The sequence below is a fragment of the Rhinopithecus roxellana genome, chromosome 13 (assembly GCF_007565055.1).
Source record: "Rhinopithecus roxellana isolate Shanxi Qingling chromosome 13, ASM756505v1, whole genome shotgun sequence".
Classification (NCBI taxonomy): domain Eukaryota; kingdom Metazoa; phylum Chordata; class Mammalia; order Primates; family Cercopithecidae; genus Rhinopithecus; species Rhinopithecus roxellana.
Window position 1 is genome coordinate 98943982 of NC_044561.1, and position 16122 is coordinate 98960103.

Consider the following 16122-nt stretch of genomic DNA (forward strand, 5'->3'; position numbering starts at 1 on the left):
TGATCTTGTCTCACTGCAGCCTCCACCTCCCAGGTTCAAGCGATTCTCCTGCCTCAGCCTCCCAAGTAGCTGGGATTACGGGGGCCCGTCACCATGCCCAGCTAATTTTTTTGTATTCTTTTTTTTTTTTTTTTTGAGACGGAGTCTTGCTCTGTCGCCCGAGCTGGAGTGCAGTGGCCGGATCTCAGCTCACTGCAAGCTCTGCCTCCCGGGTTTATGCCATTCTCCTGCCTCAGCCTCCCGAGTAGCTGGGACTACAGGCGCCCGCCACCTCACCCGGCTAGATTTTTGTATTTTTTTTTAGTAGAGACGGGGTTTCACCGTGTTAGCCAGGATGGTCTCGATCTCCTGACCTCGTGATCCGCCCGTCTCGGCCTCCCAAAGTGCTGGGATTACAGGCATTTTTTTGTATTCTTAGTAGAGACAGGGTTTCATCATGTTGGCCAGGCTAGTCTCAAACTCCTGGCCTCAAGTGATCCACCTGCCTGGGCCTCCCAAAGTGCTGGGATTATAAGCGTGAGCCACCACCGCGCCCAGCTGCTGATCTACTTTCTGACCATGCCGTTTCCATTCACCCCACTTTCTAGCCTCATTTTCTCCTACCTATAAAAGGAAACCCCTTTTTGCTTAACTCTCGAGACATTTGCAGATCTGGTTAGAGAGTTCTCCCCATTGCAATAGCCAGTTTCCTTCACCTTTACAAGAATCTTTTTTGTTTTTGTTTTTGTTTTTGTATGAGACAGGGCCTTACTCTGTTGCCTAGGGTGGAGTGCAGTGGCCTGATCATTGCTCAGTGCAGCCTCAAACTCCTAGACTCAAACGATTCTCCCACCTCAGCCTCCCAGCGAGCTAGGACTACAGGCGTGCACCTCCACAACCAGCTAATTTTTATATTTGTCATAGAGGCAGAGCTTTGCTGTGTTACCCAGGCTGGTATGATGACCTTTTGCAATCAGGTTTCTCTGTACTAATCAAAGATTTATTTTTGCTTTGGTTTTTGATGCCATATAAGTAAGGGGGGAAGAAAAAGAAGAAAAATGTCTGAATCCCACTCTGGCTTAAGGATGGGAGTTAGTATAATCCACCCACAAAAAGAAGCTCCTAAACACAACACTTAGTTGAAAATAAGACACCTCGGCCGGGCGCGGTGGCTCAAGCCTGTAATCCCAGCACTCTGGGAGGCCGAGACGGGCGGATCACGAGGTCAGGAGATCGAGACCATCCTGGCTAACACAGTGAAACCCCATCTCTACTAAAAAAAAATACAAAAATCTAGCCGGGTGAGGTGGCGGGCGCCTGTAGTCCCAGCTACTCGGGAGGCTGAGGCAGGAGAATGGTGTAAACCCGGGAGGCGGAGCTTGCAGTGAGCTGAGATCCGGCCACTGCACTCCAGCCTGGGCGACAGAGCGAGACTCCGTCTCAAAAAAAAAAAAAAAAGAAAAGAAAATAAGACACCTCAATAGATAGAACCAAAGCAAAAAAAATTACCCAGGGTGGAGAGATGTAAAATGTGGAATGAAACGTGCATGTTGTTTGCTGGGTGAGATGGCTCATGCCTGTAATCCAAGCTACATGAGAGGCTGAGGCAGGACGATTGCTTGAGGCCGGGAATTTGAGGCTGCTGTGAGCTATGATTGCATTACTGTACTCTGGTATGGGTGACAGAGCCAGACCCCAACTCTTTATTTTATTTTATTTATTTTTTGAGACAGGGTCTCACTCTGTTGCCTAGGCTGGAGTGCAACGATGCGATCTCGGCTTACTGCAGCCTACTCCTCCAAGGTTCTAACAATTCTCCTGCCTCAGCCACTGGAGTAGCTGGGAGGCGTGCACCACCATGCCTGGCTAATTTTTATATTTTTAGTAGAGATGGGGTTTTGCCACGTTGCCCTGGCTAGTCTTGAACTCCTGAGCTTAAGCAATCCACCCACCTTGTCCTCCCAAAGTGCTGGGATTACAGACATGAGTCACCGCACCTGGCCAGACCCCGGCTCTTAAACCAAAAAACAAAAAATTTATGCTGTAACATAAAAAGAACAGGGTATCATCTGCAAAAATCCAACTCTAAATATCCCTGAGAAAGAAGATTATGAAGCACATGGAATAAAAAGAGGGCCCATTTTATACAAACTTAACGCTGAAAAAAAATTCTTTTTTAAATTGCACTTGAACTGTGTATGTAGAGAAAAACGTATTCTAGATTAGCCTTCTTTTTGCAAAATTTGTGTAGGATTTTCTTGGTTTGCCAGTTTTCTTGAAAGAACATCATTTTCTGGTGTGTTTTTTCTTCCAACCCCGCATTTTCAAGCTCATATTGTTCTGGTGAACACAGTGAGACTCTTTGATCTGGTTTGACACCACGCAGAGCCGAATTTCAGCTATCTGAAAAAAACAACCTTCAAACCTGTAGGAGGATTATTAAAAGGCATAAAACTTTACAACCACTAAGCAAAAACAGGCTGGTAGTTATACCTATTAAGGATAATTACAGCATTTAAGCTTAATGGCATAATTTGGTCAATGGATAATTTAACCTGGCAGACATCAAAATTACATTTAAATATTACAGAAAGGAGACAAAACACACAGAGATGGTTGTTAGATGGGCTCAAAAACTTTTGGAATGCCTTTCCAAAGCTTCAAAATATCACCTTTAATGTCTTACTTCTTTCCCTGCTTAGAGTCAGGTTTATCTGAAATTGCGGCTTTTTGGAAAACTCTGTTTCCACTCAGGTGTGGTTATAGTCGCTTCAGTTATTATTGCAAACTTATTGTGAATATCTCAACTCCGTAACCACTCAAAGATATATGTGCCTTCATCTCAGCTCATCATTTGGGAGAAATGAGAGCCACCAAGGCTCATACAAGAACCCACCTGAGGCCAGACATGGTGGCTCACGCCTGTAATCCCAGCACTTTGGGAGGCTGAGGCAGGCAGATCACCTGAGGTCAGGTGTTCGAAACCAGTCTGGCCAACATGGCAAAACCCCGTCTCTACTAAAAATACAAAAATTAGCTGGGCATGGTGGTATGTGCGTATAATCCCAGCTACTCGGGAGGCTGAGGCGGGAGAATCGATGGAATTCCAGTGGGTGGAGGTTACAGTGAGCTGAGATCCCACCATTTCACTCCAGCCTGGGCCAAAGAACCCACCTGAATTTGTAAAAGTCTGTTGTGGATTATAAAGAACAAGCTTATATGTGAGAATTACATAACTTTCTAATCTTGTTAACTTAAAAATGTGGGCTAGATTCTACCTTGGGTTCCTTGATGAGATCTGCATCCATTGTGTTTGTCCCAGAATATTTTCCTCCTCTCTTCCTTTGAGGAATCCTATGCCTAACAGTATTACTCTTGTTGGGCAGAGCCCTGCTAGCCAATAGCTTCAGAGGATTTTCCAGCTAAGAGCTTAGTGGTGGGGGAAGTGGGGAGTGGCTGTGAGGATTAGCTCATTAATCATGCAGAGACGCAGGCTGCATAATGACTGGCAAAGGCATGGATAAAAGGATGATGCAGATACTTTTCAAGGACAAGCTTTGGGGTTAGAGATTCCATTTCTAGAGGCAGGATAGACTCAGGAAACCCAGGGCTCCAGGAAATGGTGTGAGGTAAGGGTTGTGGCTGCTCTACCTCCCCCCTAGTCTCAGATCTGCTGGCCCCAACTTTGTGCTGAGAGGGCTGTGAATCACTGCATCCCCACCCCCCAACAAGCTCCTATCCACTAAGGTTACACCATTAAAGCAGCTTTACTCCTGGAGGATTTAGTAATTAATCTGTCACTGAGTCACCATGGCAACATATTTGTGTATCTCAAATGCCATGAGCTCAAGGAGCCAGGATTTGAAAAACTGCTTTACCTAGTGCCCTAGCTAGTGATTAACAAAGGATTATGTTGTAGAACACAGGGCATGCTGGTTGGCTCCAAGGCAAAGGAGGCTTAGGGCACTAATGTTCATTTTTCCTCCTTTAGAAGCAGCTGAGCTTCCATTAAGGGATTGGGGACCAGCAGACCCCTTCTGGCCTCATGGGACACATCATGACCTCCTAGGGGCAATAAAAGAGAAATCCTCTGCTGTCCTCCACTCTGCTCTCCTCTCTTCCACTCCTTCTTTCTCTTCTCCCATTTATTAATTCAGTAATTCCAAGGAGGGATAAAAGATGTAAGATGTGATTCATTCACCTCGATTCTTAGGGGTATGCACTGGTACAAGACTTCTCTCATTTTGTTTCATTTAATTTCTCCCTCTCATCCCTGATGCCACATATATTTTCTTTCCCATTATAAGTGTTTTTTATTGGGCTTCCTAGAAGTAGAACCTGGGACATAGTTTCTTTTTCCTTCCTTCCTTTCTTCTCTTCTCTTCTCTTCATTTCTCTTCTCTTCTCTTTTCCTCTCTCTCCCTTTCTTTCTCTTTCTTTCTCTTCTCTTTCTTTCTTTCTTTCTTTCTTTCTTTCTTTCTTTCTTTCTTTCTTTCTTTCTTTCTTTCTTTCTTTCTTTCTTTTCTTTCTTCTTTCTCTTGCTTTCTTGCTTCTCTCTCTCTCTCTCTCTCTTCCCTCTCTTTCTTTTAATAAAGAGTCTCACTCTGTTGCAGGCTGAAGTACAGTGGCATGATCGTGGTTCACTGCAGCTTTGACCTTCTGGGCTTAAGTGATCCCCCACCTCAACCTCCCAAGTAGCTGGGACTACAAGCACGTGCCACTATGCCCAGCTAATTTTTTAATTTTTTTTTTGTAGAGACAGGGGTCTCAATATGTTGCCTAGGCTGGTCTCCAACTCTTGGGCTCAAACAATCCACTCAGATGATCTCAGCCTCCCAAATTGCTGGGATTACAGGTATGAGCCACCATGCCCTGCTTCAGAGTTTCTTGTTCAAGTGGTTTACGGTGGGAGAACTCTCAAGAAATACTGGTTAGGGGAGCAGGAGAGGAAAGGAAGTGGGCTCAGGCACATCTAGCCTCAGCTTACTGATGGGGAGCCCTGGAGCATGAACAGCACTGCAGGGTTGCCTTCCCCTTCTGTGTCCTGCTGACCCTACCGGGAGGCAAGGGGCAGGCCTGCCATCCATGGGGCTGAGGGTTGCCAGCCAGGCAGCTCCCCAAAGAAGCAGGGCAGTTCTGAGACATTTGAAGCAAATACACACAGCAGCTGGGAGGATGCAGACTCCAGAACAGTGAAAGAGATTGGGTGGGACACCAACAGCTATAACAGGCAATCACTGCTTTTGTAAGCCTCTGTGTGTCTGTGTATCTGTTACTGCAGAATATTTAGTGCTCATTCAAAAAATGTATTGAACCCCTACTCTGTGCCTATTTCTATTCTGAAAGCTAGGGGGTTGTAGTCATGATGAAAACAGACAGGATCACCCCTGCCCTTAGGTTGTTGTTAAGTAGAAGAAATAAATATTAATGATTCACACAAATGAACATTTCAGAATGCAAAATGTAATGCATGCTGAGAAGCAGAAGCTGAGGTGTGACAAGAGATCACAATGGAAGGTGAGATGCATGCTGGGGTGGAAGGGAGGCCTCCCTGGAGATGGGTATTTATGGCAGTGACCTAGAGAGAAGTCGCTGTGAGCTGGCCAGAGAATGGGAGGGAGGCTGCTCCAAGCAGAAGGAGCAGAGAGAGCACTGTCCTGACCTGGAGAAAGGGCTCTGTGAGTTCAGGGAATTGAAAGGAGGTCAGTGTGACTGGACACAGTGACAAAGGGGTAAGGACAGCAAGAAAGGGGGCCCATGGCGGCAGATGCCAGGCCTCGGGGGTCACGTTCAGGACTTACAGCTCTCAATGAAAGCCAGTGGAAATCCACTGAAGACTCTGGGCAAGAAAGAGACATGATGACCATGGTGGCTCAAGGGCTGTGTGGGGTTTGGAGAAGGCAGGAATGGAAGCTGGGAGGCTTGTGGAGGTCGAGGGAGAGATGTCAGTGTTCTGGACATGAGCAGTGGCAGCGGATGTAAGGAGCAGCAGCTGGCAGAGGAGATTTCAGAGGGAGCAGGCGCAGGGGTGGCTGAGGGTTTGGGTGCAGGGGTGAGGGAAGGCAGGAGTGTAGGTTCACACTCACGTGGACAGAAGTGCCATTTTCCAGCGGGAGATGTGGGGCAGGCAGTCGGGAGGATGCGTTCAGAGCTCAGGGGATTGGCTGCACTGGAAATTTCAGCCCAGCGGTTGTCAGCACATGGGTGACACTTGGAACCCAGGGAGAAAGTACTGCTAAGGAGCAAAAGAAAAGAGAGCAGGACGGAAGCCCATGTGAAGAGGGGAAACCAGCCAAGTGTCCAAAGGAGAAACCAGAGAGGCAGGAGGAACACAAAACATGGCAGCAATGAACCCAGCAGGGGAGGTTTCAGGGAGGAAGGTGGTCAGTCCTGGGGTATGCCCACTGTTGAGTGCCGGTCAGATGGTCTGTGGCCAGGGCCGCAGCGGGGTGCAGTGGAACACAAGGGCTGCAGGTTGCTTTCCACAGGTGCAGCTCTGCTGGACGATGAGGGAGTGCAGGCCAGATGCAGGGCATTCCTAAGTAAGTTTAGTTATTTGTGGAGGAGGAGAAGGGGCTGCTTCTGGACTGGGAATCAAGAACAATTTTGTTTTTTAAGATGGGGGAGATGTTTGCATGCTGGGGAGGAGTTGGTTTACGGGGAGAGTCGATGGTACAGGAGAGAGAGAGGGGTTAATTGATAGAGAAAAATCGCTATAGAGGTGGGAGCAGGTGGGAACAGACCACCATTCCCATTATCTGGCCAATGCTAAGCCCATGCACACTGGGGTTCCAGCCTAGAGAGATGACAGCAGAGGAGGGATGGGAACATCTAAGCGGTGAAACTGTCCCTATAGACTTTATAAAATTAATCAGGGAAGAAGGAAGGGGGAGAAACGAAGATAAACCAAGCTTGCAGCACAGTCAGCATTAACCATGAGGTGTGCTTGCTCTCTGATCCACTTCCTCACAGCTGTTTGGCGCTTATTGACTCAGAATTACATGAACCCTGTTACGAGATGATCCTTCCCCTTAGCTGCTCTATAGATAACAGCTTGAACATTATAAAACATTAAATTTTCCACTTGAGATACTCTTTCAGGTTCTGCATACCAATGAAACTACTGATGCCAGCTGGTCTTAAGGACCCCACAGGAGCTGAGTCACCAAAGAATGCAGTTTCCACATCCTGATGATTTCCTTCCCCTTACCCCAATTAATCAACAACCCCAAATTCTAATTTAGAAATGGACCAAATTCCTTCATACTGACCGGCACTGGCCGAGGCTTCCACATATGGCTCAGTGGATATATAACAGGATCATTTGCCCAATGCCTGGCAAGACCATATACCAAGACAAGGGGGATTGCTATAGAGAAAAAGTCTAATAATCATAGGACAGCTAAATGAGGAGGTGGGAGGAAACCTCAACTCCACCAACCTAAGGAATTTGGGGCTAGGGATATTAAGGGTTTAGGAAAGGGCTGAGGTATGGGGATTATTGATTGGTGGAAGAGTGCAGGGTGAAGTCATAGGACAGGGAGATGAAGAAACGGCATTCTCATGCTGAATTGGTTCCTCGTGGGGTCTTCAAAATGGTGGGCATCAGCCTTTCCTGCTGGAATTCCGGATATGAAGAATATCTTGAGCAATTCTTAAAAGCCTTATGATTCTAACATCAGAAGTCCTATCTATGGGGAAAATGGGGATTTAAACACTTAGTATCTTGAGCTGCATGACTTTCAGTTTAAGGAATTGGGCCAGAGTGCAACCTGCTTAATGCTTAATTATAAGTATATTTCTGCCCCAAACCTGGCATCTAAATTCTTGTTAACCCTATGAGGATGGGTTTAGACACTCTCTTGGGTGATTCATCTCTCTGCAGGTCTAACCCTGAACCACGCTTCTGCAGGCATCTGGTCCCTGGTTCAGTCAGTGACTCCAGAGCCAGTCCAGCCCATCAGAGCAACCCTCCTCTCAGGCCCCAGACTATACCCCCTCCCTACTTCTGGCCACTGAATAATGAAGCCCGCCAAATCTTGAGATGGCACTGTCAACCCTGCTTTCCCGCAGCTCCCTAATTCCATGTCTCCCATAGTCTCCGATTATTTCCAGGGGTGCCTTGAAATGTAAAAGGTATTCAAAGCAAAATTTGTTGGCAGTCAACTTAATTCATACAAGCATTGCATTAAGGCACTTAAAGGGATGGCAGAAAATCAAACAATGGATTGGACACCCTGCCCTTGCAAAGGAGTTTCTTTGCTGATGCCACCACTGGAAATAGTGCCATTAATTTTATAAAAGAGGTATCATATTCAGAAAGACTCTATCAACCACTGTAAATGCTTTGGAGCCTCTAACAGTTGTGAAATGTGGAAGCCGAGGATGTAGGGGCCTGTTGGAGTGCGCCCATTCCTGGATCTGGGAAGGAGACGCCTTTGAAGCTGTACCTCTCGGAAGACTTTGATCCTCCCAGGCCCAGAGATAAAGACAAGATGAGGGAGGTGTTATTAGCCTTATTATTTATATTTAGTGGAGCTTACATGTGGGGCCTCTTTTAAAAAGTGCTTGGGGCACTACTGATTTATAAGTAATTTCACTTCTCACAGCATCACTTCTGGGTGGAGGAAGAATGCCAGAGGCAGCGCTGGAAATAATCACTTTTCTCCAAGTTAGAGTACTCATTAATCCAGGCCTAGTGGGAACATCTATTCCCTTTATTGTAGCCTTTTACTGGAAATGATTTCTTTAGTAGAAGCTCATGTGCCTCAGTGACCTGGAATGGGGGTTCTTGAGGGAGTTCTATCATTCTCCCCTGTTGAAAGCTTATGTATGGAGAACATCTGGGTAAGAGTCACAGGCAGCTTGGAAAAGAGGGCGATGATTAGGGATTTCTAGTTTTATTATTATTTTTTAACATTTGTTGAGATTGGTTTAAAATTCAGGACATGGTTAATCTTGGTGAATGCTCCCTAGGCACTTGAAAAGCACATGTATTCTGCTGTTATAAGGTTGTTTGCTCTGTTAGATCCTGTTGGTTGAAGGTGTTGTTCAAGTCTTCTATATCCTTATTATTTTATTTTTTATTTTTTTAGAGACAGGGTCTATCTCCGTTGTCCAGGCTGGAGTGCAGTGGTGCAGTCATAGCTCACTGCAACCTCAAACTCCTAAGCTCAAGTAATCCTCCTGCCTCACCCTCCTGAGTAGTTAGGACTATAGGCTTGTGCCACTATGCCTGGCTAATTTTTAAAATTATTACTTTTTCTCTTTCCGTGCCTAACGTAGCCATGGCTCCTGGTCCCAAGAAGCATCTAAAGCAGGTAGCAGCTCCAAAGTATTGGATACTGGATAAATTGACTGGTGTGTTTGCTCCTTGTCCATCCACCAGTCCCCACGAGTTGAGAGATTGTCTCCTCCTCATCACTTTCCTAAGGAACAGACTTAAGTATGCCCTGACAGGAGAGGAAGTAAAGAAGATTTTCATGCAGCGGTTCATTAAGATCGATGGCAAGGTCCGAACTGATATAACCTACCCTGCTGGATTCATGGATGCCATCAGCATTGACAAGATGGGAGATAATTTCTGTCTGATCTGTGACACCAAACGTCACTTTGCTGTACATCGTATTACACCTGAGGAGGCCAAGTACAAGTTGTGAAAAGTGAGAAAAATCTTCGTGGGCACAAAATCAATCCCTCATCTGGTGATTCATGATGCTCACACCATCTGCTACCCTGATCCCCTCATCAAGGTGAATGACACCATTCAGACTGATTTGGAGACTGGCAAGATTGCTGACTTCATCAGGTTCGACACTGGTAACCTGTGTATGGTGACTGGAGGTGCCAACCTGGGAAGAATTGGTATGATCACCAACAGAGCGGCACCCTGGATCTTTTGACATGGTTCACATGTAAGATGCCAATGGCAACAGCTTTGCCACTTCACTTTCCAACATTTTTATTATTTGCAAGGGCAACATACCACGGATTTATCTTCCCCAAGGAAAAGGTGTCTGCCTCACCGGTGCTGAAGAGAGAGACAAGAGATTGGCGACCAATCAAAGCAGTGGGTAAAATGGTCCCTGCGTGACATGTTAGATCTTCATATGTAATTTAAAATAATGTGGCATGATTGATAGCCAAAAATAAAATAAAATTATTATTATTATTTTGTAAAGACAGGGTCTCATTAAGTTTCCCAGGCTGGTCTCAAACTCCTGGCCTTAAGTGATTCTCCTGCCTTGGCCTCCCAAAGTACTGGGATTACAGGCATGAGCTACCACGCCTGGCTCCTTGTGGATTTTCTATCTAGTGGTTCTATCAATTACTTAGAGAAGAGCATTGAAGTCTCCAACTGTAATAGCAGATTTGTCCATTTCTTCCTTCGGCTTCATCAGTTTTTGCTTCATGTATTTGGAAGATCTGTTTTTGGTGCATACACACCCAGGTTTGCTATCTCTTGTTGGTAAATTGATCTTGATCTTTTATCATCATGTAAAATTCCTCTCCATGACTGGTAATTTCTTTGCTCTGAAGTCTACTTTGATGTTCATGTAGCCACTCTTCCTTTTTAAAATTTAATACTTACATGATATATCTTTTTCTATGCTTTTACTTTTTACTTAGCTATATCATTATGTTTGAATTGAGTTTTTTATAGACAGCATATCATTGGGTAACGTTTTTAAATCTACTCAGCTAATCTTGTCTTATTTTTAATTTAAAAAATTTTTACACATAATAATTGTATGTATTTATGGAGTACAATGTGATGTTCTGATACATAAATTGTGTGATGATCAAATCAGGGTAATTAGCATATCTATCACCTCATTTATTATTTCTTTCTTACAGGCACATACAAAATCCTCTTTTCTAGCTATTTTGAGATACTGTACTGTGTAATAGGACATCAGGACTTATTCTTCCTTTCTAATTATAACTTTGTACCCATTGCACTCCTGTCTCTTAATTAATGTATTTAGTCCATTTACATTTAAAGTAATTATTGACATGTTAGAATTTAATTTGTTTACCGTTTGTCCCTGTTTCTTGTTACCTGGTTACCTTTCTTCTGCCTTCTTGTGGGTTACTTGAATATTTTTTAGAATTTCACTTTATTTATAATTTTTTCGTATACCACTTTGTATAGTTTTTGTAGTGGTTGTTCTAGCTACTATTCTATTCATATGTAAGTTATCACAGCTTTGGTGTCAGTGTCTTACCATTTCCATTGAAGGGTAGAAACCTTACTTCCTTTTAATTCCTTTATCCTCCACACCTAGAAAAATATAATTGTCCTAAGTATAACCTCTACATACATATCAGAAAATGTACAACTTTTGCTTCAACCATAAATATGATCATAGAAACTAATGAAATGAAGGATAGGATGTTATATTTACTTCTATTTTTACTGAAATGGGACAATAAAAGGCTGAAAATCCCAGTCTTTTATTTTCATAGTCTTTCTCTTTTGAGGGATTTTGTTAGGCATTCTTTAAGGACAGGTCTGCTCTCAACAAATTCTCTTAGTTTCTGTATGCCTGACACTGTCTTTTGTCCCTTACATTCCTCAAGAATAGTTTCACCATCTATATAAGATTTGTGATTGGCAGGTCTTTCTCTCAGCACTTGGAAGATATGCCACTTCCTTCTGGACTCCATGGTTTCTGATGAGAAACCTGTTCTTCATATTGGTGTTCCTTTATAGGCCATGTGTTGCTTCTCTCCAGCTGTGACCTTTGTCTTCAGTGTTCAGAATTTAATTATGATGTGTCTTGGTGTAGGTTATGCTGGGTACATTATTTTATTTGGCGTCTGCTGAGTTTCTTGGATCTGCAATTTTATGTTTTTTGCCAAATTCGGAATTTTGTTTTTTTCCATCTTGCTCTGTCTCCCAGGCTGGAGTGCAGTGGCGTGATTTCGGCTCTCTGCAACCTCCTCCTCCCGGGTTCAAGCAATTGTCCTGCCTCAGCCTCCCAAGTAGCTGGGACTACAGGCACATATCACCACGGCTGGTTAATTTTTGTATTTTTAGTAGAGATGGGGTTTCACTATGTTGGCCAGGCTGGTCTCAAACTCCCAACCTCAGGTGACCCACCTGCCTCGGCCTCCCAATGTGCTGGGATTACAGGGGTGAGCCACTGCGCCCTGCCAAAAATTTTCTTTTTCTTTCTTTTTTTTTGTTTTGTTTTTTGTCGCCCAGGCTGGAGTGCAGTGGTGTGATTTGGCTCACTACAGCCTCGACCTACCAGTTTCAGGCAATCCTGCCTAAGTCCCCCAAGTAGCTGGGACTACATGCACACACCACCATACCAGGCACATTTTTTTATTTTGTGGAGAGACGGAGTTTTGCCATGTTGCGCAGTCTGATCTTGAACTCCTGGCCTTAAGTGATCAGCCAGCTTTGGCCTCCCGTCGTGCTGGGATTACAGGTGTGAGCCACCAAGCTTGGCCTATGGGAAGTTTTCAGCATGATTTCTTCGCATACTTTTTCTGTCCATGCTCTTTCTCCCTTATTTTCTGGACTTTAATGATATGAACATTGGATTGTTTGTGACTGTCTCAGAGATATCTGAGGCTCTGTTCTTTTTTTCAGTCTATTTTCTCTTCATTTTACAGATTGTGTATATGCTGCTGACTTACCCTCAAGTTCACAGATTCTATTCCTGTCATCCCCACTCTACTATTGAACCCATCCAGTGAGTTTTTTATTTTGATTATAGTATTTCTAAGTTCTATAATTGCTGTTTGGTTCTATTTTTTTGCTGAGATTTTCTATGCTTTCATTTGTTTCAAGGTGCAATATTATGGAATATATATTTTGATTTTGTCCACAGTTCCTGGCTCATAAGCCTTGTAATTTCCTGAGTGACTAGAGCAGTAGGAGTATCTTTTGTTAAAATATTTGACCTGTTGTCCTCGGATCTGAAATAGTTTTAGAATAGTTCCAGAGCTGTAAGGTGAACATGTCTTTTGTTATTTATAACAATCCCTTTTTGACCACACTTGAGTTTTTAATGAGGTGGTTTTTGAAGAGTCCCCAGATAACCGCTGGATGGATGGCTGGTTGCCAGGGGACCCAACCATGTGATTAATAGGTTGGAACTCGCAGCCCCATCCTGCACTTCAGGGGACAAGAGAGGGCCTGAAGTTTGAGTTGATCACCAGTGGGCAATGATTTAATCATGGCCTACATTATGAAACCTCTGTAAAAACTCAAAAGGACAGGGTTTGGAGAGCTTACAGAAGCTGAACACGTGGAGGTTCCTGGAGAGTGGCATGCCAGGAAAGGACGTGGAAGCTACATGCCCCTTCCGCCTGGCTGTCCATCTGGATCCTTTACAAAATCCTTCATAATAAGTGGGGAAATATAAGTAAAGTGCTTACCTGAGTTCTGTGAGCCACTCTAGCAAAGTAATCAAACTCCAGATGGAGATCATGGGAATCCGTGACTTAGAGCCAGTTGGTCAGAAGTATAAGTGATAACATACTATTAATACTTGTGACTGGCATGTGAAATGCAGGAGGCAGTCCTGTGGGATTGGGCCCTCAGCCTGAAACTGTCCTCACAGGGCTAACAAGAATTACATGCTGGGTTCTGGAATAGAAATATAGTTTTTTTGTTTGTTTGTTTGTTTGTTTTTTGAGACAGAGTCTCGCTCTGTCGCCCAGGCTGGAGTGCAGTGGCCGGATCTCAGCTCACTGCAAGCTCTGCCTCCCGGGTTTATGCCATTCTCCTGCCTCAGCCTCCCGAGTAGCTGGGACTACAGGCGCCTGCCACCTCGCCCGGCTAGTTTTTTGTATTTTTAGTAGAGACGGGGTTTCACTGTGTTCGCCAGGATGGTCTCCATCTCCTGACCTTGTGATTGGCCCGTCTTGGCCTCCCAAAGTGCTGGGATTACTGGCTTGAGCCACCGCGCCCGGCCTCAGAAATATAGTTATGATTAAAATGTTTCTGGGGTCATGGGCAAGCTGGCCAAAAAGGAACAGCTCTGGTCTGCAGCTCCCAGCAAGATCATCACAGAAGGTGGGTGATTTCTGCATTTCCAACTGAGGTATCTGGCTCATCTCACTGGGACTGGTTAGACAATGGGTGCAGCCCATGGGAAGTGAGCTGAAGCAGGCTGAGGTGTCGCCTCACCCAGGAAGTGCAAGGGGTCGGGGAACTCCCTCCCCTAGCCAAGGGAAGCCGTGAAGGACTGTGCCTTGAGGGATAGTGCCTTCCAGCCCAGATACTACACTTTTCCCATGGTCTTTGCAACCCACAGACCAGGAGATTCCCTCAGGTGCCTACACCACCAGGGCCCTGGGTTTCAAGGACAAAACTGGGTGACTGTTTGGGCAGACACCAAGCTAGCTGCAGGAGCTTTTTTTCATACCCCAGTGGCACCTGGAATGCCAGCAAGACAGAACCATTCACTCCCCTGGAAAGGGGGCTGAAGCTAGAGAGCCAAGTGATCTAGATCAGCAGATCCCACCCCCACAGAGCCCAGCAAGCTAAAATCCACTGGCTTGAAATTCTCGCTGCCAGCACAGCAGTCTGAAGCAGACCTGGGATGCCTGAGCTTGGTACGGGGAGGGGCATCTGCCGTTACTGATGCTTGAGTAGGCGGTTTTCCCCTCACAGTGTAAACAAAGCCCCCAGGAAGTTTGAACTGGGCAGAGCCCACTGCCGCTCATCAAAGCCACTGTAGTCAGACTGCCTTTCTAGATTCCTCCTGTTTGGGCAGGGCATCTCTGAAAGAAAGGTAGCAGCCCCAGTCAGGGGCTTATAGACAAAACTCCCATCTCTAATATTAACCTTAAATGTAAATGGGCTAAATGCCCTAATTAAAAGACACAGACTGGCAAATTGGATAGAGAGTCAAGACCATCAGTGTACTGTATTCAGGAGACCCACCTCACATACAAAGACACACATAGGCTCAAACTAAAAGGATGGAAGAATATATACCAAGCAAATAGAAAGCAAAAAAAAAAAAAAAAAAAAAAAAAAAAAAAAAAAAAAAAGTAGGGTTTGCAATCCTAGTCTTTGATAAAACAGACTTAACTAACAAAGATCAAAAAAGACAAAGAAGGGCATTACATAATGGCAAAGGGATCAATGCAACAAGAAGAGCTAACTATCCTAAATATATATGTACCCAATATAGGAGCACCCAGATTCATAAAGCAAGTTCTTAGAGACCTACAAAGAAACTTAGACTCCCATACAATAATAGTGGGAGACTTTAACACCCCACTTTCAATATTAGACAAATCAATGAGACAGGAAATTAACAAGGATATTCAGGACTTGAACTCAACCCTGGACCAAGCGGACCTAATAGAAATCTACGGAACTCTCCACCCCAAATCAGTAGAATATACATTCTTCTCAGCACCACATCTCACTTATTCTAAAATTGACCACATAATTGGAAGTAAAATACTTCTCAGCAAACACAAAAGAACGGAAATTATAACAAACAGTGTCTCAGCCCACAGTGCAATCAAATTAGAACTCAGGATTAAAAACTTACTCAAAACCGCACAACTACATGGAAACGGAACAACCTGCTCCTGAATGACCACTGGGTACATAACAAAATTAATGTAGAAATAAATAAGCTCTTTGAAATCAATGTGAACAAAGACACAATGTACCAGGATCTCTGGGACACAGCTAAAGCAGTGTTTATAGGGAAATTTATAGCACTAAATGCCCACAGGAGAAAGCAGGAAAGATCTAAAAATCGACACCCTAACATCACAATTAAAAGAACTAGAGAAGCAAGGGCAAACAAATTCAAAAGCTAGCAGAATGCAAGAAATAACTAAGATCAGAGCAGAACTGAAGGAGACAGAGACATAAAAAAACCCTTCAAAAAAATCAATGAACCCAGGAGCTGTTTTTTTGAAAAAATTAACGAAACAGACTGCTAGCAAGACAATAAAGAAGAGAGAAGAATCAAACAGACACAATAAAAAATGATAAAGGGGATATCACCACTGATCCCACAGAAATACAAACTACCATCAGGGAATACTATAAACACCTCTATACAAATAAACTAGAAAATCTAGAAGAAATGGATATATTCCTGGACACATATACCCTCCCAAGACTAAGCCAGGAAGAAGTCGAATCCCTGA

General features: G+C 44.3%; 1 pseudogene; it reads left to right on the forward strand.

The window, feature by feature from the left end:
• Positions 1-9266: 9266 nt before the first annotated feature.
• Positions 9267-10056, forward strand: LOC104674585 (annotated as a pseudogene).
• Positions 10057-16122: the final 6066 nt, after the last annotated feature.